The 12,951-nt window shown below is 44.9% G+C and overlaps 1 protein-coding gene across 2 annotated transcripts in view; it reads left to right on the top strand.

Annotated features, from left to right (window-relative positions):
• Nucleotides 1–12,951, top strand: part of LOC106739703 (uncharacterized) — a 109,948-nt gene that overhangs the window by 77,116 nt on the left and 19,881 nt on the right. For both annotated transcript variants that reach the window (XM_059714904.1, XM_059714906.1), the window contains exon 4: nucleotides 11,610–11,693. The gene's annotated coding sequence lies outside the window, so the exon portion shown is untranslated. The remainder of the gene's footprint in view (nucleotides 1–11,609; nucleotides 11,694–12,951) is intronic.

Genomic DNA, 12,951 nt, shown 5'->3' with positions numbered 1-12,951 from the left:
GAAGTTTTAGTTACTTCCCTCTGTCTAGGACTGTGATGTGAGCAGTGTTGCCAGTGAAGAATGAAGCCACAGCCCATGCCTAGGAAGATGCATTTTAATGAGGGGTGGGGTATTCCTAGAGAGACGCAAAGTTTACTTTGCAGCTGAGGTCTAAGCATGGGGAATTTCAGCGCCAGAGAAAATTTAGGCAGAGGTTGAATATAAGGGTTAATGCAGCATTTCTTTATTATAACATGCATCACACAACAGTAGCACCTTGACACAACAGTAAAGATGAAAGCTTCATACTATGTTCAGGTAGACTCAGACTCTGCAGACCAAAACTGCTGTAAAAATCTTGCAATCTAAACAGGCAAGACAGAATTATTGACCCCATTTTACGGACAGTATTATGAAGCACAGAGAGTTTAAGAAACTTGTTTGAAGCCACAAATGGAGACTATAGCAGAGGCAAGAAATCAACTCAGGCCTTCTGAATTTCTGTCCAGGCCATCTTTTCTTCCAAGTCTCCTGCTCTGTTCATTATGAAGTCACCTCCTCAGTCTCTGGGATTCCTGCGGATGAAAGGTGCTATAAAAAACCCAAAGGTGTTATTATCATCAGAGCTTTGCTGACATCTTTGACGAAGCCGGCACGCAAACAAGGAAGTAAATCAGAAGCTATGTTAATTATAAGCTCCATTAGAAACACAGGGGGAAAGAAAATCAATGTTAATTGCTAAATGGAATAGAACAAAATCGTCACAGAAAGAAATGCTAATGTCGGGCTCCATGGAGAGTGTTACCAGAGTTTTAAAATACCGGAAAGCCATAAAATGCATGACAGGAGAGCATCCCAGAGAAGCTGCTCTAGCCTCTTGTCCTGGGATATGAAATGATGCTTGCCCATTTACAGCCTCTTTCATCTAAGGCGCTTGCACACCAGCCTTCGATCTGGTGTCCCATGATCGTCTCTTGGAGAAACTGGCCAATTGTCGCCTTGGGTCCCCCACGATCCACTGGCTGGAAAATTGGCTCCGGGGTCGGACCCAGAGGGTAGTAATTGATGGAAGTCACTCATCGTGGTGTCTGTGACCAGTGGGGTCCCCCAGGGCTCTGTCCTTGGACCCATACTGTTCAACATCTTCATTAACGATGTGGACACTGGAGTCAGAAGCGGACTGGCCAAGTTCGCCGATGACACCAAACTTTGGGGCAAAGCATCCATGCCAGAAGACAGGCGGGTGATCCAGGCTGACCTGGACAGGCTCAGCAAGTGGGCGGATGAGAATCTGATGGTGTTCAACGCCGATAAATGCAAGGTTCTCCACCTTGGGAAGAAAACCCCGCAGCATCCTTATAGGCTCGGCAGTGCTATGTTGGTTAGCACTATGGAGGAAAGAGACTTGGGGGTCATCATTGACCACAAGATGAACATGAGCCTGCAATGCGATGCTGCGGCTAGTAAAGCGACCAAAACGCTGGCTTGCATCCATAGACGCTTCTCAAGCAAATCCCGGGACGTCATTCTCCCCCTGTACTCGGCCTTAGTGAGGCCGCAGCTGGAGTACTGCGTCCAGTTTTGGGCTCCACAATTCAAAAAGGATGTGGAGAAGCTTGAGAGAGTCCAGAGAAGAGCCACGCGCATGATCAGGGGTCAGGGAAGCAGACCCTACGATGACAGGCTGAGAGCCCTGGGGCTCTTCAGCCTGGAAAAGCGCAGGCTCAGGGGTGATCTGATGGCCACCTACAAGTTTATCAGGGGTGATCACCAGTATCTAGGGGAACGTTTGTTCACCAGAGCGCCCCAAGGGATGACGAGGACGAATGGTCACAAACTACTACAAGATCGTTTCAGGCTGGACATAAGGAAGAATTTCTTTACTGTCCGAGCCCCCAAGGTCTGGAACAGCCTGCCGCCGGAGGTTGTTCATGCGCCTTCATTGAACACCTTCAAGATGAAACTGGATGCTTATCTTGCTGGGATCCTATGACCCCAGCTGACGTCCTGCCCTTTGGGCGGGGGGCTGGACTCGATGATCTTCCGAGGTCCCTTCCAGCCCTAATGTCTATGAAATCTATGACATTCATTAGTGATGCCCTGTGAAAGGGGGAACAGCTGTACACCTCATTTTAGGCCCACCTTTGTACTGGAGAGATGGAAGCACAGAGCAAGCAATTGATGTGCCCAAGATCACACAGTGAGTCACTGGCAGAGATCTTTGTTCCCAATGCATTATAATTGACTGCAGCAGACTGGCACTGTCCAAACACATGGACTTTATCTACAGTTGGAGAAAGGTTGTTTTTTTTCCTTCGTGGCCCCTAACACATGGCAAAATCCTGATGAAGAGAAGGCTATTGCCATTTCAATAAAGGATAGCGGAGCAAGGTAAACCCTGTGTTTCCCTCATGCTTTACATAGACCTGCTAGCTCATGTGATAAATGCCAAGTGCTTTATTTTCACCGGGGCTGTATCATGCATTCATTACCATGTGTTAGTTGACACAAGGTGAGAACAGGCCTTTATTTGAACTGAAGGCACATCATAGCCAGGGTGAGATACAGCCCCTGCCCCCAGCATTCACAACCTAACAGACACTACAGGGAAACATGGTGTGGTAGGAGAGAGACTTGAGGAGATCACCCTTCCTACATCTCACTGGGGTTGACTTACTGCCACGACTTCCTCAAAGCCACTGCTATTGGCTGTGCTGTCTGTCTGGAGGCAGAGGCGGGGAATAGGCAGACATATCTCTTGCCACACGCTCTCATAGTGTTAATTGCCTCTTGGAGCTCTGGGGCTGTGTTAGCTGGGAGGACACAGCGCTGCAGTTGGCAGCCTGGCTATATTTTTCACTGTGGTGCGTGGGCGGCAGCAGGGAAGATTATTTTAAAAGCCAATATTCTGAATAGCTTTTGAATTAACAGAGAGATAAAACTTCAGTTTATACGAAGGTTTTCCTACCACCCCTAGGCCCGCAGCCTAGCTGTTGCCCAGGGCAGGGGTGTGAGAAACCCAAATGCATTGGCCTCTCAGGATGGGATATGCAATTTGAAAATATTTTGACTGAGTGTGTAGGGTTTTTTTTTTTTTCCTCTCTCCCCTTTCCCCTCAAGCTTGATAAAATGTTGCAATTTCCCTTGCCAGAGGGTCTCTGAGAAACTCCCAGGAAATCTAATGCCAGCAAGCAAGACAGAGAGGCCTCTCCCAGCCCAGTGGAAGACAGCAATGCATTGGAAAACAGTGTGCAGGCAATGAATGGAAGTTAGAGCTGCTCTTTCTGGGGCTTCTCTTAACTTCTCCAGTGTTGCCCAAACTGACAAGAAGGATATCAACCAAGTTGGGGGGAGGAGGAGGGGTGCAATCCTATTTAGGGCCTGCCCACATCTTAGTAGGGACAAGTCCCAACATTGAGGTCCTTGTTGCCTCACACTGTCCTCATCCACTGACACACTCCAAACCTGGAAGCTGACAGATGAAGATGCTCCTGTGTCTGCCCCAGTGGGGACTCTCCAGAATCCAAGGGCTTGAGACTGAGAGACAGGAACAAGTCTGGAGTGGCCTCTTTGGTGTATTTCCAGGCTTGGAGTATGCCCGTGAACATGTGCGCACAGGGAATGGATGTGAGTATAGAAACTGCCCGAGATTATGTTATGTGATGGCTTTCCTTGTAAATGCTATTAGATAGATACCATGTATTCCTCTTACATGCCTTTCAGATACATGCATAATTCACTTAACTGCATAACTCACTGCTGAGTCATAGAAATAGAGACAATTAGGGCTCAGGAGGTCACATGTAGTCCAATCCCCTTCTCAAAGCAGACCCAGCCCCAACTAGATCATCCTAGCCAAGGCTTTGTCTAGCAGGTTTTGAAAACCTCCAAGGATGGGGCTTCCACCGCCTCTCGGGGTAACCTGTACCAGTGTTTTACTACCTTCCTGGTGAGAAAATTCTTCCTAATATCTAACCTAAACTTCCCTTGCTGCAACTTGAGACCATTCCTCTTTCTTCTGTCATCTGCCACCACTGAAAACAGTCCGGCTCCATCCTCTTTCGCACCTCCCCTTCAGGTAGTTAAAGACTTATATGAAAAGTCCAAGTGTTTTGGCCTATCATTTATATTGTGACACATTCTGGGTAGCTCTGTATAAATCCCAAGTGCATAGGAACTTTTTGGCCCCACTGTCACCTCTGTAAGGTAATTGTGCTTCCTTTAATTGCATTGCTGGTGACTGATTAGCAGCTGTCAATTTCAAGGCTTCTAACACAGCCTGAAACTGACTAGGTCCTGGAATGTCAAGGTTTCCATTAAAGGTATGAGGAGGTTTGAAACAAGGTAACCAACCTTGATGAGGTACAAAAAAGCTTTAAGGAAAGCTATTCCTGTAGCTAATTATCCTCATTTACATCCATCTTGGGTAAATTGGCTGGGATGGTTAGTCAGGGATGATCTTGCTTTGAGCGGGAGGATGGACAGATGACCTCATGAGATCCCTTGAGTTCTACTGTCCTACAATTGTACAGTCCTTTGTTCATTGTCCTGTTTTCAGTCTACAAGCTATGCACTCAAATGGAGTATGCTGTAGCTGGGGCTGTAGGTGGGTAGATAATAGCAGGGGTCTCCAGAGGACACTGTTAAAGGTAGTTATCCTACCAGTTCTCTTTCTTAGCATGAGAACACAGTTTTAGTTTAGGAAGAAATGGTGTTTAGGTGCAAGTTTTCTGATGTCATTTTTTTTGATGGGGCTGTGGGAAGCAGCAAGAGAGTTTGCTGTCTGCCTTTGTCTCTCTAACTAGAGTTAGCAGTTAAGGTAGACTTGCTTCCTGGGAGTTGGGCATTGATATCTATTTTGGAATCTGTAGAAAAGGTGTTCACCTGAAGGCTGTTTGCAACCACCTCTGTTCTGGGTCCACTGTACCTGGGTACTTGAAACCAGTAACACTATGAATATACCTAGAGTCTACATCATTCAGTTCTGCAGTAACTGGAAGCTGATTCACAGGCCCTCAATGTCTAGTAGTCCTTGGTAGGTAGGTGGGTAGACTTGTAAATTGCTGAAGAAGTAGAAAGATGTAAAAGCCCACAGGAAAGATCTGAGAGGGAGCTGATGCCCTACTGATATGGGATTGTTTGTATCAGGGTCTAAAAGAACATAGATCAAGGTAAAAGTAAAATGGAATCTTATTCTCGCCCACAGAGTGTGGCAAAAGTCCATCTGATGTTGAAGCGTGAGAGAATCTCAGTTAATGAAGAAAATGCTTTTGGATGAGTTTTGAAGTGCTTATAGAAGTGAGAAACTGATAGCAATGGGAAATAATTTCACCCCCCCCCCCCCCCCGGTTCTTCCAAATATTGCCAATCCTCAGGCCCCTCACTGCACTGACACTTCACCTCAGCCCTCCTGCCTTTGTCTCGCTGTTCTTAACCTGGGCATCACACTCTTCACCTGTGCCAATGCACTTTGGTCCTGTCCTAAGGAAACTCTTCCTATCCCATCCTCACACTCTTCCAGCACCTCTCCAACCTGACCTGCAGACTCCTCTGCTAAGTAGATACCGCCCTTCCATGTCCCTCTGCCAATACAGCTCTCTCTTGACCTTCAGTATCCCCTGCTATACCAGCCTTGAGTTCCATCTCCTTATGTGCTAAAGCTCAGCCATGATTCATTATCTGCAGGCACTACTTGCTGTTTCAGTCATTGGCCATCACTAACATCTCCCATCAGTGCATCTCAGCCCTGACCTGCACTAACCCATATTATTCCAGTCATATGTACATCTGTGACCCAACAGAACATCAGAACTTATTGGGGTTGTCTGTGAGACACTGGGATGCTCCTGGGATCTGCATTTTGTGCAGGGCCCCAAGCTATGCCAGAAGGCATGATCTAGCTCTAGGCAATCTCCTTTGTTGGTCAGTGTGCTGAACTGAACCCCACTGAAATCAGCAGGATGCTTTTCATTGATTTCAGTGGCCTTTAGCTCATGTGCTGTGCAGATAGCTGTGCTTTTGTCCAAGGGCCTGCTCATTTCACAGGCAAAAATCCATCAGAGCTTTTGCTGCTTTTATCATCTGCCCTTGAAAATGTTTTTCCAGGGTAAATAGCCAAGAGTCAGATCCTCAGTGGGTATAAATTGGCATAGATGTCCTGGCCCTGCGCCCACTTGAAATCACCAGAGAATTGGGCTCAGGGTTTATTGAAACTCAATACTGAAATATTAAGCAAAGTGAATATTGAATAACTGGAGTGCTAATAGCAAACATTAAACTGAAATATACTGTCCTAGTGAGCGCATCAATTGGGAGCTAATGGAAAATTAGTTGTTCTTGAAGCTTCTTTTGTGGCTTAATAATAAGGTGTTTCTTTTAAAGCCCAAGGATTTGCATACACCAGTGATTGAACAGGGGGGAGCCAGACCCAGGGAAGTGAATTAAGGCATGTTGGTTGGATGCTTTTTATTGTTGATTATTAGAGTTAAGTAGAAATGGCTTTTTCATCCCATAAACGTTTACGAGATTTTGAAAATGTTTCCTGTCCCAGCTCAGGACAAAAAACCAAAATCTTAAAATACTTTTCATGAACCAAACATCTGACCACCCCCATGCCCCCCCCTCCCCCCCAAGGCAAGAGAGTGGAATCCACTCATGTCGATCGTTTTGAAATATTTCTTTTAGACTGCAATCATTTATTTTAGTTATTATATCATTAGTTTAAATTGCAAAACAAAGAGTGATATCAAAGCAGAAAGCTGGCTTAGTTTGTTTCAGAAATAAGAATATATGGTTTGACCATTTTGAAACATTTTAAATTTGTTTCAAGTTGAAAGAAATTGTCATAACCAAGCCTTTCTTTTGATCAGGTTTCATTTTGATGACCTGGCATATCTTTTTACCGAAAAAATCCTAACCAGCAAAAGTGATGCTTAGTTCTTAGGGTTTTCTGTTCTTTAAATTCTCTTGAATTGTAAAAATGTATTTTTATGCAATAGCCACACTACATTTTTCCCAATATTATGTATTTATTATTTGAATTATGGCATATAGAGGCTATATACCACATACATACATATACCCCTCCATACCATACACACCTATATATGTATGTATGCAGATATGTGTGTGTACAGTGTCTGTATATTTGGTATATTATGTATAGAGACTATAACCATGATCAGTACCCCAGTGCATGACGTGCTGGTCACATACACATTGCCTGCGTCTACACATGCGCTTTAGTGTGGAGTATACTAATTTGCTGCAGAGTAAAGCATCACTGTTTACATGTGTGACACTATTAGGCTGCAGTAACCTAATTAATGCCGCAGTAAGATAGTGCTGCCAGGGACAGCATTATCTTACAATGAAGTAATTTACTGTGATTAAACATGTGTAGATGCTGACCACAGGGATATATTGAACCTGGTCAACTCAGCCAGCTGGGGGCCAGTCTTCAGCCTGCTGCTTAGCTACACGTCTCCATACTTTCAGCACCCTGAATGTCCCTGGTGTAAACTGCTCCACTCCAGCTCAAACTGCTGCTGTCCTGGGTGCACGTGTAAACAGTGCACCTGGGAGTAGTTTAGCTCAAACTGGTCTGGAGTATTTTGCTTCTCATTAATTGCTCATGTAGCTGTACCCATTGAGTAGAAACTATTCTGAGATTTTTCTGTGTGAGTTGGCTTCTGTGGCTGTTCTATCAAGCAAGCTACCAGTAGACAAAGAGCTGTGTAGGAGGTAAGAGTGTTTGATTTCTTCTCTACATAGAAATAAAGCAAGATGATCTTACTTTAAATGGTGATTCTGCTTTTAAGCTCATCAGAGTAGCTTCTTATTATATCTTTTCCCCCATTAATATTTCCAGTCAGCCTGATGCTTGGGAAATTGAATCCCTGGGGATTCAGACCCATGAGACTGCAGAGAGCATCACTCTTTCTGAAACAGCAATGGTACACAAGGAAGAAACCTTATAACCACCTGGCTCCAGAGGAAAAGAAGATTGTAATTCAATAGCCTTTTGAGGCCCTGTCCTCTCTGTGGGGCCTGCCAAAATGCTTGTGAAGTAGCTACAGCTTGTGCCAGGGGTAGGGATCATTTTGATTCAGACAGGCAGCTAGCCAGGAAGATGCCTTTTTCTTTGAAGGGAAATGACAACTTGGTTGGCTTTCTTTGGGGATATGACATTAGCTGTTAAAAGGAGAGAGATCCTTCATCAGATGGTTTTGTCTTGACCTTCTGCAGTAGAACATCTGGGAGATAGGACAGAGGAGAATATTCCTTTCACACAGCTTCCTGCCCACAGTTTTTTCCATGCATTGTAGTGGGGGGTCATCAGGATACCGCTGAAGGACAACAGCCAGAGGGGCATGCAGCTGCTCAACTGTAGTGGTTTCTAGCTTATTAGCATTTGCTGTCCACACTGTGGGGTTTCACTTACAAAGCTCTCCTGGCTCAGGACTGAGGAAGGACCTTGCTTTTCCTGTTCCAAAGCAACTGCAGAAGTCACTCAAGACCCTGAACTGTGAATGCCAAGGAGCCTAGCCACAGGGTATGGCTCAGCAAATGGACATTGACCTGGAAGTTCTCTTCCCAGAAAGATTTGGTAGAACTTGAGTTTGTTTGCATTCAGTATATGATACCAAGATTGTCTGTGTCCATGTTGGAGGAGGCAGAGCATGGAAAACCTTTAGAGAAGGGGTGTATCAGCCACAGCCAGACCTGGATACTGTGGAGAATTCAGATTGGTAACTCTACATGAAAAGGCTTTCATAAAGAGATGGCTATAATCATGTGTACCTAACTCTGCTACAGCACTTTTCATCAGTCAATCCTTATAGAGGTGATCTATTGTCATTCTCTCATTTTACTGATGTGGACACTGAGACTGGGTCTGCTGGCTCATTTTCACCGCTCAGTCTCAGGCTTTGAATCTGAAATGACTGCTTCCAAAGTCTCAGGCCCTTCAGTTGTGCCCTTTCTATAGCTACTGTGACAGTGACTTCAAACTGAACACGAGAACTGATAGATAGGTCTTGCACAGAAAAGATCCAAAGACAATTTTAGAGTATCTGAGTGCCACCATCATCTTGATTTTCTTGAATTTGGGAACAAGGATTATTTCCACATACTATAATCATATCTGTTCAATTGCAAAGTCATCTTCAAATAGCTGAAAGGACAGGGATGATGGAAGAGAAGAATCTAGATGTTTTCAGTTCCCCATGGCAAATGGTCATGAATGAGCCAACACCCTCAAAGCCCTCTCCATAGCATGTCCAAAGCAGTAGATATCTTCACCTGGGGAGAAAGGAATTCAACACTGAGGCTGTCACTTCCCAGGAACATAAGGGAGTTAAGTGCCCAGATACCCTGGAAATCAGATGATTGAGCTTCTTGGAGATCACAGTTCTGCTTGTCAAAAGGGTGAGCTTGTGACTTACCAAGAAGCTATGCTTAAGGAACTCCAGCATGGATGAGTCGAGCTAGAGTCGAGCCAATTCTTGAGCCATTTGACCCATGTCTCATCTCCATCACTTCAGTGGTCTCTGCTGCCTTAAGAAGGTAGCTCAAATGTTTTTGGAGATGACCTACCCTGAGGAGAACATGGCAATCCCAGCCACATCTCAGATCTGCTAGAGAAGTAAATAGCAGTGGCCTGCCACAATCTGTGGCTGTACTTGTACTTCATACCTAACCCATTTGGGGCTGTATTCACGTGACTGGGCCATGGAATGAGAGCGAGTCTGCCACAATCTTGGGAAATGGAGCACGGTCTTCTATCCTGGGCAGTAAGGTCTTGGGTTTTAAGACACCATTTGTCCAAGGTTCAATCCCAAATATCAAGAACACATCCTGGGCTATAGGATTGCACAAACCATTGTTGTGTTGTGACCGCTATCTTTGAAACTTCATAACTACTGCAATGACCAAACTCAGAACCTCTGCCCCCTGAATAATCAGTGCTCTTTGGCCTTTGAGCTAGGGAGATCCCCCTCACAGGTGTCAGCAGACAGACATATTGTTAAATAGTTCCAGTTCGTCCCATCAGGGGCAGCCATGCTCAGAAGAACAGCCTGCTTCATTACTAGGTTAAGCAAGTGATTGTTCAAACAACAGAGCAATGTGTTTTGTAGGAGATTGGATCACAATAACTTCTTCCGGCTCGAAAACAACAGAACGCTTAAAAGCAAGGAACAGATTGTTTAGAGCAGGAATCTCCAAGAAATAAATCAGGGAGAATGGCTCAAGAATATGGCACAGAAGAGGTTAAGGTCTTGTTTATGCCCAGATGGCAAGTATTTCAATTGAGATGCAGAGATAAAAGTAATAAAGTATCTTCCATTTAGGCTAGCGTACAAATGAAGTTTAAAATGCATTACCCTGCTGAAAGCACTTACCAGCTACGGCTGAAGAGTACGAATGAGTTATATGGAGTCTGCTCCTTGCAATAATGATTTCCTAAGTGAGGACTCTAACTGCCACGGCTGCTTTCGAATTGGAATGGCTAATGGGACTTCAGATGCCGGGAGTGGCTGCAGCAGAAATGGCCAAAGAGATCATCACTGTGGAGTCGAGACGTATAAAAACATCACATATTTGTAACCCCTTGCTGCTTTGGGGATGGGTGCATGACACATGCTGGCAGACAAACAGGCTGTTGGGCTTTCAGGGGGAATGTATGTGAGAGAGGAAGAAAACTCCAGCAGGTAACCACTAGTGTGATGATAAACTCTCGGTGTGGGCTCTATTGGCTTCAGGAACAGCAAGAGACTCAGACCTCTGCCTGAGTGGTCCTGGCATTGAAGAAGGTGCCCCAGTGACTAAGGTGCCAGCCTGGGACTTGGGAAACCTTAGTTCAATTCCCTGATTTGCTGTGGACTCTCTAAGTGACCCTGACCAGAGAATTTAACCTCTTTCTGACTCAGCTTCCCTACCTGAGCAATGGGAGTAATAGGCCTGCCCTAGCTGAAGGGGTGATGAAAGGATAAAACCAGTGTGAGCTGTTTAGGTGCAGCACTACAGGAATGGGGACTGTAGACATGTCACATAAATAGATTAGGTTCTCACTGTACTACAAGTGTGAAATCATGGCTCAGCTAAAGTCGATGGCAAAAACTCTCATTAGTCTTGAGTTGCAACTTGACTCTGTGTTTTTGTGTTTTCCTTTTTTTTTTTATTAAGGCCATATTAGAGAGACCCACCAGACTCGCTGCACCTGTGACCTAGTCCAAGGCCTTCTACGTAGCATACCTCAGCCCCATATAACCAAGGGTTTCATGTCTCAGAGATGCCTTTCATATCCCCATGGGAACAGAGGGCGATGTTTGAGAGTGCTGGCAGTCCATTCATCGCTTTGGGACCTGCCTTTTGTTTTCGGCCTGTTTATGTGGGACTTCAAAGGGAAACACAAATACATTATTACAGCGGGGTGGGAGGAGAGCATAAAAACAGAACTGCTGACATTGAAAATAAAGCTATTCTTTCCCTGAGTAATGCTCCATGAAATTGTTCAACAGGAGCATATCTTGAGAATTAAATGGATCAGAAGGAAGTGGAGAAAATTCGTTTTGATTATTTTCTTTTAATCTTGATTTTTCTTTCTTTTTTTTCCCCTTTTTGTCTAGGGAACGAACAGCTTTTTTTGATCAGTGAGAAAAGAGGTCACTTCTTCGCTGAGGAGGCAGGAATCATAGCAACAGAGTGAACAGGTTAGGAGCAGGGTCTACCAAGAACAATTTGTCAGGGGTAAAATACATCTATGGCAGGTATTTCTTCCCTTGTGGGGCTCAAAATCCATTTCAGGAGGGTTTAAAAATCCAGTCCCGGTTCCTTCCCACCACCAGGCTGTTTCCAGAGTCCATTCCAGGTGGGCTCAAGAGTCTACTTTATGTGTTTTCCACAGATATATGGAGAAATTATGGTATCTTAGCTGTGCTATAAGAACCCTATTCATCACCTTTTCTTTATCCCCGCTAAACCAAACGGCCTGCCCCTTTTTTCAGTTAGCAGTCTGGAGGACACTTGATACCAGCAGGTATAGGATTGGGTTTCATAAGATTGATTTCTCTTTCTGCCTCTGTGAAGCTTTGGCTAAATCTTTTCACCTCCCAATGCCCCATCTTCCATGTTAAAGTGGGGGGTAACGGTTCCTCTGTGCCTGCCAGAAGGATGATGAGGCTGAGACTCCTCCCTAGCTTGCTTCTGCGGCCATATGGCTGACAACCAGCAAAACTCGGGGGCATCTGAACCCCAAGCCTCCAGGCTTGTGCCTGCATGTAGGATGCCTGCCAAAGGATTTTGAAACATAGGTAGCCCCAGGTGGGGTGGAGGATATTTGCCAGTAGTAGGGCCACAGGTGGTTCTTGACTTATTCACAGATTTGGAATTGATTTGGCTTGGAACAAGAAAAATTTGAAAAAATTAAATTAAATTTGAGATTCTTGCCTGAAAGAGATAAGGGCCAAATTGAGAAGATCCTCAGCATGGCCATTATGCTAATAGATTCCTTTGTTACAATGACGGTATGAGCAGCTAAAATTGGTGAACACTGGGAAAATGGGGCCAGGTTATGACTGAAATGGAGGGACTGTTCAAGGGATGACACCTAGCACACTTCATAGGAAACAAGCACAGGTCCATCATCTTTTTGGCTCAGACCAGAGAACTGAATAGCTCTCCTCTAAGATGATTTCAAGCACACCTGTGAAAAAGTTTTGTAGCCTGTGGGTCCTTTCAGCTGTCTCTAAAGAAGCTCACTGCTTTTCTTGAGAGCCCTGCTAGATCTACCCTATTGAAAGCAACAGGATTTTTTTTCTATAAGGAGCTGCTAGAGCAGCAGGGAAGGACTGGTCTCCAACAGAGGAGGGATGAAAGCTAGGCTAGGGTGGGCAAAATGCCACTATCTAATAGCTATTGCATTTGCTCTCCAATAGAGTTAACAGGGATGACATTTAATGAGCTGGCTTG

The sequence above is a fragment of the Alligator mississippiensis genome, chromosome 11, assembly GCF_030867095.1.
Source record: "Alligator mississippiensis isolate rAllMis1 chromosome 11, rAllMis1, whole genome shotgun sequence".
Lineage (NCBI taxonomy): Eukaryota > Metazoa > Chordata > Crocodylia > Alligatoridae > Alligator > Alligator mississippiensis.
Note: the sequence above shows the minus strand (reverse complement) of the source record. Positions and strands in the feature narration are given on the sequence as shown.